A 14410-nucleotide genomic window follows, 5' to 3' on the forward strand; every position below is an offset into this window, starting at 1 on the left:
AACTGGAGGAACCGAGTGAGATGGGCTCACCCTTCCCGTCTCTGCCTCTCCCGGAGCACTGCTCCCAAGGAAAGTTGTGTGCCCTCACTCTGCTGAGCCAGGTCCTTGCCCAGGGGCACCATACCTGGCCCAGGAAATGTGCTCAGGACTTGCTGGCTGCATTAATGAAATAAATAAATCTCTCATTTTGCTGAGAAGGAAAGCCGGAGAAGGAAATGTGAGGACTTCACAACGGGGGTAATTTGCCCGCGGTCATTGAGCACGGTAGGGACACCGGGTCTGGGATTAGAATCCCCACCCCTGCTTCCTACACTGCTTTACCTGAAGGTTACAGGGTTTCCCACTTGATATGATCTCAGGTCATTCTCACAGCAACCCATGTGATTATCACCGTATGTCGTCAGATCTAAGATCACCAATAGGACACACCACTATTTTATGTAACAAAAAGAAAATTTTTTAAAATTTAAAAACCAGCACTGCCAAGCATCCCCGAGCGACATCAACTGTAAGCTGCATCCCTAGAATGTGAAAAACATGTGATGTTATCCGCCCTTTATAGACGTGCAAACACAGGCTCAGAGGCATAAAGCAGCGTGGCGTGCTCACAGAGCCATTAAGGGTCAGGCAACTGACCCTTCAAACTAGTCCTGGGCTCTGTTTACAATCGTACCTCAAGGCACAATGATCTGATGGTTCTTTTGTTTCGGTTTGTTTTGGTTTGTTCCTGCCATCTAAGTGTGAATCTTATTTAACTGATGACACTTCTCTCCCCTCCAGGATTGTAAGTGCTATTTTCCCGGCACCTAGGACCATGGCTGACCCCAAGCCAGCTACCAAAAATTGTCTAAGAGATGGAGTGGGGGGTCACAGTATGAGGCAACTCAGAAGTCCCGAAAACAGGAGCCCAAGTTGGAAGTCCACCAACCGAGGCCGCTTCTCTGCTGCTGACACCAGGGGAGGCAAAAGGCAGGGGCAGAATGAGAGTGGGCTGGGCTAAAGGCCCCCTGCTTGGAATGAGTCCTGGGGTGGACAGGCCTGGTCAGAGAACAGCTTGACCAGACCTTGGGCGAGTTATATCGTCTCTCTGAATCTCTGTTTCCTTGTTGGCAAAATGGGAATAATGCAATATTACCTATCCTGTGGGATGGTGTGCAAATGAGAAAAAAAACACAGAAAGAGTTTAGCACAAAGTCTGGCACGTGGAAACAACTGCTCACAGCAAAGGCCAGGGACACAAAGGAATTTCTTATGTCATCTTGAACAAAAAAGTCCAAGCTGGATGGTCAGGGGGAGATTTCACTCTTGGGTACCCTCAGCTTCAGACTGGCTGTCTAAACAGGCAGCCTTGCAGTGGAAGATCCCCTATCAGTTTTTGAAAGAGTAAATACACAAAATAAGAATTGAGAGCTGGGAAAACACCATGGACACCAAACTAATTAATAAAATCATAAGCAGTAGGTTGGACAACCCAAGCCAAAATGGTTAAAAGCCCTGGGTTCAATCGAGAATTCCCTAGGAACAGAGAAAATATTATGATGAATTTCAGGAGAGTTTTAAAACATATACTCCAAAAAAACTGAAACGAACTTAATACTATAGGATAAATTGAGGACTTTTCAAAGAACTATATCCTCCAAAAGTGTCAAGTCCAGACGGTTTCATGGGTGGATTCTACCTGCTATTTAAATTATTCCAGAGCAAAGAGAAAGCAGGAAAACTTCCAAATTCTTTTTATGAAAGCTAGCATAACACGGTGTGAAATCTGACAGAGAGAACACAGTAAAAGAAAGACTCAGGTGCTGACAGCTGTCTCTCTGCAAAGTCTGTAACCAGAAGCACTTCCCGTAGAGTCAGGAACAAGGCAAAGATTTCCACTAACACCATCATTATTAACACTGTTCCAGAAGTGCTGGCCTATATAATTAGACAACAGAGAGAAATAAGAAGTATTAAGGCAAGAAAGGAGAAAGCAAAAGTATCATTATCTTTAGATGATATGACTGTATACCTAGAAAACACAGGATAACTCATTCAGAAGTTATCAATAAAATCATCCAATATCAATAAAATAAGATGACGTTACACGACTAAGCAGGAGTGAGCAGCTTTCTTACATGCAGTCAGCAACCAGTCAGAAAACATAAAAGATTCCACTCATAGAAGCAACAACACAAAACACAGCTACTTCACTGTGTTAAATCAATAAGAAGAATGCTTTACAATGCTCCTGAAGGACATAATAGTCTGAATAAACGTAAAGACGTATCCTGTTGCTGATTAGGAAGCTGTACGGTTGTAAAGATGTCAGTTCTCACAAATCATTCATATATACAGTGATTCCAATTTTTAAAACATACTGAAAGAATTGCTTTTGGAACAAGATGAGCTGATTCTAAAGTTCATGTGAAAAAAATAATCATACGAGAATAGCCCAGGGGGTGGGTGGGTAGGGAGAAAGTGGGGATAGACTCTTAGCCAAACATTAAAACATAATGTAGTTTCTTAGATATGACACCAAAACCACAAACAAAAGGGAAAACTTGGACCTCATGAAAATTAAAACCTTTTGTGCCTCAAAGGACACCGTGCAGCTCACAGAATGGGAGAAAATATTTGCAAATCTGATAAGAGTCAAAGTTCTTACAACTTTTATTGAATTCTTACAACTCAATAAAAATGACAAACAACTAAATTTTTACATGACAAAGGATTGAAACAGAAATGTATCCAAACAAGATACACAAATGTTCCATAAGCATAGGAAAGAATGTCTTACATTATCCAGTCATTCAGTTCAGTTCAGTCGCTCAGTCGTGTCCGACTCTGCGACCCCATGAATCGCAGCACACCAGGCCTCCCTGTCCGTCACCAACTCCCGGAGTGCACTCAGATTCATGTCCATCGAGTCGGTGATGCCATCCAGCCATCTCATCCTCGGTCGTCCCCTTCTCCTCCTGCCCACAATCCCTCCCAGCATCAAAATCTTTTCCAATGAGTCAACTGTTCGCACGAGGTGGCCAAAGTACTGGAGTTTCAGCTGTAGCATCATTCCTTCCAAAGAAATCCCAGGGCTGATCTCCTTAGGGAAATGCAAATCAAAGCCACCATCAGATACTACTTCACACCCACAAGGATGGCTATAATCATAAAGACAAATATTTACAAGTGTTGGTGAGGATGTGGAAAAATTAGAACCCTCATAGAGTGCTGTTAAGAATGTAAAATAATGCAGCCAGTCTGGAAAAGATTCTGACAGTTCTTCAAAACATTAGACACAGAATTACCATGTGACCCAGCAACTCCTCTCCTATATACATGCCCAAGAGAACCGAAAACATACATCTGCACAAACACCTGTACACAAGTGTTCATAGCAGCACTATTTACAATAACCAAAAAGTGGAAACAGTCCAAATGTACATCAGCTGGTGGATGGATAAATTGAAAGTGGTAGAGCCACACAGTGGAATATTATATGCCACTAAAAAAGGAGTGAAGAGCTGACACGTGCAACATGAATCAACCAGGAAAATGTTACGCTGAGTGAAAGAAGTCAGCCATAAAATGCCACATACCACTTAACTCGATTTATATGAAATGTCCAGAAGAGGCAAAGCCATAGCAACCAAAACAGCGTGGTGACTGCCAGGAGGCAGGGGCAGGAAGGCGTAGAGAACAATTGCTAAGGGGTACCAGGTTTCTTTGTAGGGTGATATAAATATTGTTGGACTGGATAACAGTTACATAGCTCTGTAAATATACTAAAAAGCATCCCATCCTCGTCAGCCGGCTGAGTTTATGAGTGGCTTTGTCTGGGCTTCCCTTGTAGCTCAGCTGGTAAAGAATCTGCCTGCAATACGGGAGACCTGGGTTCGATCCCTGAGTTGGGAAGATCCCCTGGGGAAGGGAAAGGCTACCCACTCCAGTATTCTGGCCTAGAGAATTCCATGGACTGTGTAGTCCATGGGGTCGCAAAGAGTTGGACACGACTAAGTGACTTTCACTCACTTCACTCACTGGATGGTATGCTTACAGGGGTGAATTTTATAGTATGTGAATTATATCTCAATAAATCAGTTATTAAAAAAATAATGGAGGGACTTCCTTGGTGGTCCAGTGGCTAAGACTCAGCACTCCCAATGCAGGGGCCCAGTTTCAGTCCCTGGTCAGGGAGATCCCACATGACGCAACTGAGATCAAAGATTCCATGAGATTCCAAAGAGCTGGTGCAACCAGACAAATAAATATTTTTTAAAAAAATAATGGAACAGCAGTCAGCTCAAAAGACTAGAAAAGTACTAGTCTTTAGTACTAGAATTTAGTACACAGTCAAGATGGCATTTTCAATAAAAGGAAAGATGTTTTCTACCGAAAATGATACTAGAACAATGGTCCTTGATGGGTTACAATGTAGGGTGGAGGCTGGAGGAACAGCATTTGGAATCTTACCTTGCTCCTTTCTACTAAATATATCCAGATGTATCCAGGACTTATACGTAAAAATTAAAGCCATATAAACATGAGAATTAAACAGGAGATTAAAATCTCAACGTGGGAAAGTTGAGACACAAAGCAACAAAGGCCTCAAAAGAAAACTAAAGGCATAAATTTGACTTATAAATGTTTTAAATTTCAACATAGAAAAAAAAGACAAATAATGAACTGGACAAAATAGTTATAAAAATATAACACAAATTTCCAATTTACTTGTTATATAAAAAGACTACATCACTCACTAAGAGAAAAAAGCAAGCAAGCCACTATTAGAATAAATGTGAACAGATCATTGCCAGGAATTAAAACATAAATATAAAAAGACATCAAGCTTCACTTTTCTTTAAAGAAATGTACATGAAAACAATGATTAGCTACCACTATCATCTATCAGGTTAACCAAAATGAAAAAGTTTGTTAAAATACTGCATATTCACTATAGCTGATTTATATTGAGGTTTGGGCTTCCCTGGTGGCTTGGAGGGTAAAGCATCTACCTGCAGTGAGGGAGACCCAGGTTTGATCCCTGGGTCAGGAAGATCTCCTGGAGAAGGAAATGGCAACCCACTCTGGTACTCTTGCCTGGAAAATCCCATGGATGGAGAAGCCTGGTAGACTACAGTCTGTGGGGTCGCAAAGAGTCGGACACGACTGAGCAACATCACTTTCACTTTCACTTTGACAGAATACAACAATATTCTGTAAAGCAATTTTCCTTCAATAAAAAATAAATTAATTTTTAAAAATACTGCATATTCAAAGGTGTGAAAAAATTAGCACAGTTGAAAACTTATGTCCACACAAAAACCTGCACGCAGATGTTTATAGCAGCTTTATTCGAAATGGCCAAATCCTGGAAGCAACCAAGATGTCCTTCAGTAGGTGATGGAGGAGATGGCAATATCAACTGAGCTCCTCCATACAATGGGCTATTATTTAGAAATAAAAAAAAGAGCTATCAAGCCACATGCACACACACAGAAAACCATGAAGGGATCTCAAATGTATATTGCTAGAAGACAGAAATCAATCTGAAAAGGCGATTATACCACATTCTGGAGAAGGCAAAACTAGGGAAACAGTAAAAATATCAGTGTTTGATGGACATGAGTTTGAACAGGCTCTGGGAGTTGGTGATGAACAGGGAAGCCTAGTGTGCTGCAGTCCATAGGGTAGCAAAGAGTTGGACACAACTGAGCGACTGAACTGAACTGGGATGGGAAAGAGAGAGGGATAAATAACCAGAATAGAGAGGATTTTTACACCCAACTATTGTGTATACTATTGTTGTGGTACATGTCATTATACATTTGTCAAAGCCCATAGAATGTACAATGCCAAGGGATTTCCCTGGCTGTCCACTGGCTAAGACTCCTTGCTCCCAGTGTAGGGGGCCTGGGTTTGATCCCTGGTCAGGAAACTAAACCCCACATGCCAAAACCAAAGATCCCAAGTGCCACAATGAGATCGAAGATCCACCTGTCATAGCTAAGCCCAGTGCAGCCAAATAAGTAAATAAATAAAAGTAAATTTAAAAAAAAAAAAAAGGGAAGAATGTACAGTGTCAAGAATGAATCCTAGTATAAACTAGGGACTTCCGTTAATAATAGTATCAACATTGGTTCATCAGTTGTAACATACCACAGTAATACAACATGTATATAGGAGGGGGATCCACGGGAGGAGATATGTGAGAACTATCCTTTCCAATCAATTTTTCTGTAAATCTATAACTCCTCTAAAATAATAAGGGCTATTAATTATTTTTAATTGCACTGGTACATGCCTATATGCGTGCTAATTCGATTCAGTCATTTCCAACTCTTTGCGATTCTATGGACTATAGCCCCCCAGGCTCCTCTGTCCATGGGATGCTCCAGGCAAGAATACTGGAGTGGGTTCTCATGCCCTCCTCCAGGGAATCTTCCTGACCCAGGGATTGAACCCGTGTCTCCTGTAGCTCATGCATTTCAGGCAGATTCCTTACCGTGAGCTACCAGGGGGCGAGTGGAAACCTGCCCTGGTACACAGTAGTATAATAGTTGCTATGTAAATTATTATAATCCCTTTCAAGCAAAATTTGACAATACCTTCCAAAGATTTTTTAAACATAAACACTGCTTCTCAGACTTGATCTTACAATATGTACCAATTCACAGGTAAGAAATGATATTTATACAAGGACAGTGGTAAGCAGAATAACGTCCCCCTCCAAAAAAATGTCCACATCCTAATCCCCAAAACCTGTGAATAGGCCTGGCAAAGGGGAGTTAAAGTTGAAGATGGAATAAAGACTGTTAAACAGCTGAGCTCAAAACAGGGAGCTTATCCTGGATTATCTGGGTTGGTTCAATGTAATCACAAGAGTCCTTAGACGTGACAGAGGGAAGCATAAAAGGAGAGTCAGAATAAAGGGACTGGAGAAAAACTCCGCCTATGGTTGCTGACTTTGAAGATGAAGAAAGGGGACACAAGCCAAGGGATGCAGGTCTCGACGTGTCTGGAAGCCAGAACGGACAAGGAGACAGATTCTCCCCGACACTGTCCAAAGGAAAGAGAACCCTGCCAACAGCTCGAGTTAAGCCCAGCAAGACTTGTTTTGGACTTTTGGTGTACAAAACTGTAAGATAATATATTCATGTTGTTTTAAGCCACTAAACTGGTGGTAATAAGTAAATAAATAAAACCAATACAGACCTAAATGTCTGTCTGCAAGGGACTAGCTACGTAATTACAGTGTAATAGTCACAGCCTTAAAAAGAATGAGATAATCCTACATATCCTAATAGTGGACTACTTTCAACATACATTGTTTAGTTTTTTTTTTTTTTTTAAAAAAAAAAGGCAAATTTCAAAATCCACAAAGAACCTTACATGGTGCATAGCCCAAGTCTGGAAGGGCACACCAGAACCTGGTATTTATTGCCACCAGGGGATGAGAAATTGGTGACAAGACGCTAAAATGAGGGCATTTCCTGGTGGCCCAGTGGCTAGGACTCTGTGCTTCCACTGCAGGAGGCGTGGGTTTGATCTCCAGTCAAGAAACTAAGATCCTGTAAGCTGGGTGGCCAAAAAACAGGGGGGGTTTCAATGAGAGAGACACTCACTCTTCACTGAATCTTCTTTCATGATGTTGTGAATTTTGTTTTTCGGTTTGTTTGTGTGGTGTTGTTTTTTTTAAATCACATACAACTATTAGTTTAAGAATAAAGAGGGGGAAATCTTTTTTAAGAAAGGGAGAGAGCTCTGTTCGGTTTTGAATTTGTAGTGTTTTCATCTCTTTCACGAGTACTGATTGTATCCCTTCCACAAGCAGTACATGGGCACATGCCTTTTCTTGCCTAACGACCCTGACAAGTTGGGATATTATTTCCCCCTCTCCCTAGTTGGGGTGCTGAGGCTCGGGGACCAAACTGCCCAGCTGGTAAGTTTGCAGTTGGATTTTAAAGCCTGGTCTTCTGGCTCCAGGGCTCACTTCTCCAACCACCACACAATCTCTGCTGGTTCCAACAGCAGGAGTAGGGATGGGCTCCACCCTCAGACGTTAGGAAGCCGAGCTGCCAGACAAGGTCTCCCCATCGCCTTCTTTCGGGCCCTTTTCCCAGATCTCTGAGTTGAGGAGGTGAGCCTCCAGAGGGGCCCTGCCTGGGCCGCTGTCTGGGTTCAGCCCACCTTCTCCTGTTACGTCTCTCAGCAAAGTTCCTCCTGAACCTGATGGAGAGAGGCTGCTGCCCTGGGTCGCCGTGACTCTAATTGTTCTCTCTGGTGGGCTCACGTTGCAGCGGGCCCAGTGCAGCCACCTGCTTTCCTCATGCAGAGATGAAACCCTAGAGATGACGGACCTCCGAGTACCGTGACATCTTGATCAAATAAGTTTGCCCTGAGATGTCTCATCCCTGTGAGCTCGGGGCTGGAGATGAAGGGGGCTTCCCCCTGTCTGTCGGCAACTTACAACTCTGGACCAACGATCCGCCTTCCCGGGGCCTCACTTTCTGGTAAAAAAGGAGATCAGATCCCTGAGCTGTTTGCACAGATGTCGCTGGACCATTTACCTATTGGGAGTGCTGTGTAAATAGAGCCAAACTGCCTTTCATGTCGAGGATCTCAAAGCATTTTAAAATGAGTAATTAATGAAGTTCAACCTCCAGAGAAAGCAAGAATTATTCTCTCCATTTTATAAATAGATCAAAGGTCACACAATCAATGGCAGATGTAGGAAACAGATGTAAGCCTTCCGCTTTGTCCCTGGCTGCAGTCACTAAATCCCACTCCCGGTATCACTGACAGACCCTTTTTCTGCTCTCTGACTTCTGGCCAAAGATGTGGAATTGGCCTTTATATGTTTCCACTTAAAGGTCTGAATTCTATGTATGGTTCATATGCCTTTGATATGTCTGGAATGTATAAAAGAAAGGGAGAAGAATGATATTTGATGCTTTTCAGAGATCGTGTTGGGACTGAACCTTCTATAGTGGGTCAAATGCCAATAGAGAGAGGGGAAAAAAAAAAAAACTGCTCACCAGATCTTCAGGAAGTTCACTTTTATTCTCTCTCTCTGAAAGAACTCTGTTAAAATTAAATAGAGTGTATCTTTAGTCACCAAAATGATTGTTCTGGGAATAATGAAAGTCACCACTTACTGAGCGCTAACTGGGTGCTAAGCACTGGTCTACTTCCTCAAATACGTTGTATCGTGGGATTCGCACAAACAGCTGAGATGGTTTTCATTATTCATTTTATAGGTAACATAATGGCTTAGGGATAGAAGATGGGTTGAGAAGAAAGAAAAGAAAACTCAAAGGAAATTAAGCAAGAATGATTGGCTATATACTCTGTGCCAGACGTGTTGTGATAGAAACAGAGACACAAAAAATGAATAAAATAGCTCCAGATTCCTGCTCTCAAGGAGTTTATAACCTTGAGGGTCACCGAAGGTGAGAGTTGAAGTGGTGAGCATGTAAAAAGACAAATAATGTCAATACAAGTCAGTATAGGAATGTTTATCATTAAGTCCTTGGTATGTGTTAGACAAGCTTCCCAGGTGGTGCTAGTGGTAAAGAATTCATCTCCCAATTCAGGAGACTTAAGAAACGTGGGTTAGATCCCTGGGTTGGGAAAGATCCCCTGGAGAAGGAAATGGCAACCCACTCCAGTGTTCTTGCCTGGAGAATCCCATGGACAGAGGAGCCTGCTGGGCAATGGTCCATAGGGTCACAAAGAGTCAGATATGACTGAAGTGATGTGGCTTGCATGCATGGTTTAGACACTGTGTCCCTTGCAGGAGACGGTACCTCTTCACGTGGAGCTTACAGTCTAGTAGGAAAGTCAGCCATTAATCAAACAATTACACAGACTGGTTTAAAACTGCACTTGAGTGGAGAAGACACCAGATTGGCTACAGCCTGACAAAGAACTAGTATCCATAATACATAAAGAACTCCGACTCGTGATAAGAGAGAATCCAATAGAAGCACCGTCAAACAAACCAAGGGGGCAATTTAAAAAAAAGACAAAAGGCAAGTTGCCAATAAGCAAATGACAGTACGCTCAGTCTCACTTGTAAACAGGGAGTTGCAAATTCAAACACTGAAAACCATTTCACACCCACCAGCTTGGCAAAAGTTTTAAAGTTTGGCATCACCAAAGTGTTGCTGAGGAAGCCAAGCATGCTTGCTATCGAGGTGTAAATTGGTGCAACCGCCTTGAAAAACTGTCCATCCCCAGTAAAGCTGCCAGTTCACACGGCCTGAGCCCAGCAATTCCATATCCAGGTATTTATCTGGGTGGCTACTTTCACTCAAGGGGATGGGTAAAAAAAAAGAAAATTAATTGCACCCTTGTTCCTAACAACGAAAAAAAATGTGAAAATTAGCTGAATGTCTTCCACAAGGAGATGAGTAAAGGGTGGTGAATGCATTCAATGGGACCCTAATCAGCAGTGAAAATGTATGGTTTAGAACTACATGTATCAGTGTGGCTACATTTCAAAATCACAGTGCTGAGTGAAAAAAGCAAATGCTTTTTTCAAAAGAAGAATGCCATTTCTTCAAAGTTTACAAGCATGCCAAACAATCCCATGAAGTGTTTATGGGCACAAACGTTTGTAAAAAACAAACAAACAAAAAATACAAAAGCACATATGAGAATGATTAACCCGAAGTACAGGAGGGTGGGTACCTAAGGGAAGGGACGGAAATGAGTTCAGAGGGCGCCACTTAGATCTGTAAAGTTTTGTCTTTAAAAAAAGAGAAAAGACTTGAGGGGAAAGATTGAGATTGACATATACACAGAGGAGCCTGGCGGGTCCAGAAGGTCACACAGAGTTGGATATGACTGAAGCGACTTAGCACGCACGTATAAAGAGTAGATAACTAATAAGGACCTGCTGTATAGCACAGAGAACTCTGCTCATTGTTATGTGGCAGCCTGGATGTGAGGGGGGTTTAGGGGAGAATGCATACACACACACACATATATACATATATATATATATGGCTGAGTTGCTTTGCTGTACACCTGAAACTGTCCCAACATTGTTATATTCCAATATAAAATTAGAAGTCTTTTAAAAAATTAATCCTAACTGAAATCAAATACAGGAAAAGAAGACTTGCGGGAGGGATAAATTGGAAGATTGGGATTGACATACACACACCGTGTGGGCTGTGTGTGTGTGTGTGCTCAGGTGCCAAGTTGTGTTCAGCTCTCTGCAACTCCATAGACTGTAGCCCGCCAGGCTCTTCCGTCCATGGGATTTTCCAGGCAAGGATACTGGGGCAGGTTGCTATTTTCTCCTCCAGGGGATCCTCCCAACCCAGGGATCAAACTTGAGTCTCCCGCATCTCCTGCATTGGCAGACAGATTCCTTACCGCTGAGCCACCTGGGAAGCTCCAGCTACTATATATGAAATCGATAACTAGTAAGCACATACTGTATAGCAGAAGGCACTCTACTCTTCAACCCCATGGACTAGCCTGCCAGGCTCCTCTGTCCATGGGATTCTCGAGGCAGGAATACTGGAGTGGGTTGCCATGCCCTCCTCCAGGGGATCTTCCCCACCCAGAGACTGAACCTGTGTCTCCTACGGCTCCTGCATTGCAAGCGGATTCTTTACTGCTGAGTGGGGAAGCCCACTTTATATAAAACTGATAACTAATGAGGACCTACTGTAGAGCACAGGGAACTCTACTCAATACTCTGTAACGACCTATATGTGAAAAGAATCTAAAAGAGCGTGGATATATGTATAACAGATTCACTTTGCTGTACACCTGAAACGAACACATTTTAAATCAACTATAACCCAATCAAGGGGGGGAAGAGATTTGAAGAAAAAATAGCAATTGTTAAACTTTGGCAAGGAGAGGGGTGCCAGGGGAGCGGTATAGAACAAACAGGTGTTAAGGATATAATCTCTGTAGGGTTTTTTTTTTTCTAATATGGTTTGATCTATCAAAGGAGAATTCAACTGAATGGGGGGGGGGAGGGGTAGTGAGGGGTCAGGGAAGAGGTCTCTGAGGAAATGATGCTTACTTAGGATGAGAGCCAAACACGGAGTAGGTGAGGAAGGACAGAAGGGCACACCAGCCAGAGAGAACAGGCTGTAGGAAGATGCTGACATGGAAAGGTGAACGTAGAAGCTGGTAACTGAGATCCCGGTGTGGCCAGAACAGAGTGGGAAGAGGGTGGGGTGGGGGGTGGTGCAGAGGCCAGGCAGAGCCTCAGAGGCCATCTTGAAAGAGCAGGCCTTCGTGCCAAATATGACTCAAGCAGCAGGGACGGAAAGCTCTGGGGGTCCACAGACACTTCACTCAGCCAGATAGCAGAAGCGGGAAGGCGGTCTTCAAGAGGTGACTCACATCTTAAGCGCTGGAGAATGAGTAAGAGGAGGCGGAGGGAGGTGTAAATTCCCTTGATCACGCCCCACAGCAGTAAAGATACTCTTGGTCCCAGCAGGGGCCGACACCCAGGACTAGCTCCGGATAAAGGTGTCAGATAGAAAACGGCAGAGGAGGGTGTCCTTGAAGACGGAATGGGCTGGGGTCCCAGTCCGGGCAGCCTTACCCGGAGAAAGGCATGGCCAGGCATGACTAGGTACCCCTCTGGCGGTGTGCAGAGGATGGATTTGAAGGAGGCGGCAGTGCGGGGAGTATGTTAACAACCAGTGGGAGAGGGACACCTAAACCAGGCTGCCTGGAATTAGAATGAAGAAATGGAGAGTGCCTGGAGAGGTGTTTAGAGGGGAACGCTAGGTGTCTAGTTTGATGGCCCTGCCATCACTGAGAGGGACAAGACGCGGCGAGTTGCAGATGCGTGCAGGGCAAGCCAAGTGGAACTGTCCGGCCAGGCCAGCGAAGAGAGTGGGCGTCCCGAGGGCTGCAGATGGAGCTGGGAGTGGGAGGCGCCTCCTGTGGGTGGCTGCTAACCACTCACAGCAAATGAGCTGGTCCAGGAGGGAAGAGGAAGAAGAAAGTGAGCGGATCGCTGGGGACGAAAAGGAATCAGAAGGGCGATGCGGGGAAGCAGAGGACAGGAGGGGAAGGAAGAACCACGCAGACGCTGAGCGGCCGCGAGGAAGTCAGCCCTGCGCCGGACTGGGCGGGTCCGGGGCGCGCGGGGCTGCAGGCGGAGCCCGGGTGCGCCCGGGCGCCCGGCAGACGCTGGAGAGTCCGCCCAGGCCTTCCCGCTGCCTCGGCCGTCGCCGGGGACTGCAGGGCACTCGCGCGGCCAGTCCACCCGAGCCGTCCGCGGCTCCCCGCGCGTCCAGGCCGCGCCTCCCCACCGCCCGCGGGGCCCGGCGACGTCACTGCGGCTCTGACGCGCGCTAACGGAGGCGCGGGCGGAGAAGGCGCGGGGCGGCGCGAGCATCCTCGCGGGAGGTCCGGTCCTCGCAGCCCGCGGGCCGCGTTCTTGGCCCTCCTCCAGGGGAACCTCGATTTTTCCAAACTCTGGAAGGCCGGCTGTCCTTCGGCCACTGATAAGGACAGCTAGCACCTGGTAAAAGATTTTAACAATGCCCGCAAAGAAATAGCCGGACCCAGGAAAGACTAGTAAGAGCCGCCAGCTAGAGTTCTGCTCGTGTGCTCGGCGGTCCTAGGAACAATAATAACGACCACAACCACAGTAGCCACCATTTATTGAGCGCTTACTCTGTGCCAGGCACGGTGTTAAGCGCTTTGCAGGCAACAAATCCTCGGAGGTAAGTACCGTTATTATCCCTATTTTGCAGGGACCAGGGCACAGAGAGGTTAAGTAACTTGCCCCAGGCACACAGCTGGCTGTTGTCCAGTGCCACAATTTCAGCCCAGGCCGTCTGATCCCGTGTAATCGTCAGGTTAACCCGCCAAGGTCGGGGTCATTTTCTCCATCTTAAAGATGAGGAAATTAAGGCACACGGAAAACGTAAGTACCTTGTCCAAGGTCACCTAGCTGGAAAATGGATGAGGCAGAAAGCGAACCCAGGGCTCCTCTCTGTCCGCAGACCCCGCGGTCTTGGCCAAAGGCGATGCTGCTTCCAAACCACCTCCGACAGCCCAGCAGGCTGTGGCCCCGGGCCCCCAGGGGCACAGCCTCTGCGGGGTTTGGGTGGCTTCCCGCGGCCTCCGATCTCGGATGAATCGGATGTTTCCGACATCTTCTCTAATGAGTCCACAGGTGCCAGATAGAGATGCGCCTCCCGAAATCCGGTCGAGGACCAGTCGGCGAGGTCCTCTGAAGGGATGGAGCCGGGGCGGAGGCAGCGGGAGGGATCCCACCTGCAGAGCTGCGTTGACTGGCGGCTTGCCCCGCGCGGCCGGCAGAGGGCGCTGCCGCACGCGCCTCGGGTCCCACGATCCCCAGACCCTGGGGCTGGCGGGCCTCCGCCTGCAGGCCCGGAGACTCAGAACCCCAAAGTGGGAGCCTTTTATTCCG

This window comes from Ovis aries, chromosome 15, assembly GCF_016772045.2.
Source record: "Ovis aries strain OAR_USU_Benz2616 breed Rambouillet chromosome 15, ARS-UI_Ramb_v3.0, whole genome shotgun sequence".
In the NCBI taxonomy this organism is placed as follows: domain Eukaryota; kingdom Metazoa; phylum Chordata; class Mammalia; order Artiodactyla; family Bovidae; genus Ovis; species Ovis aries.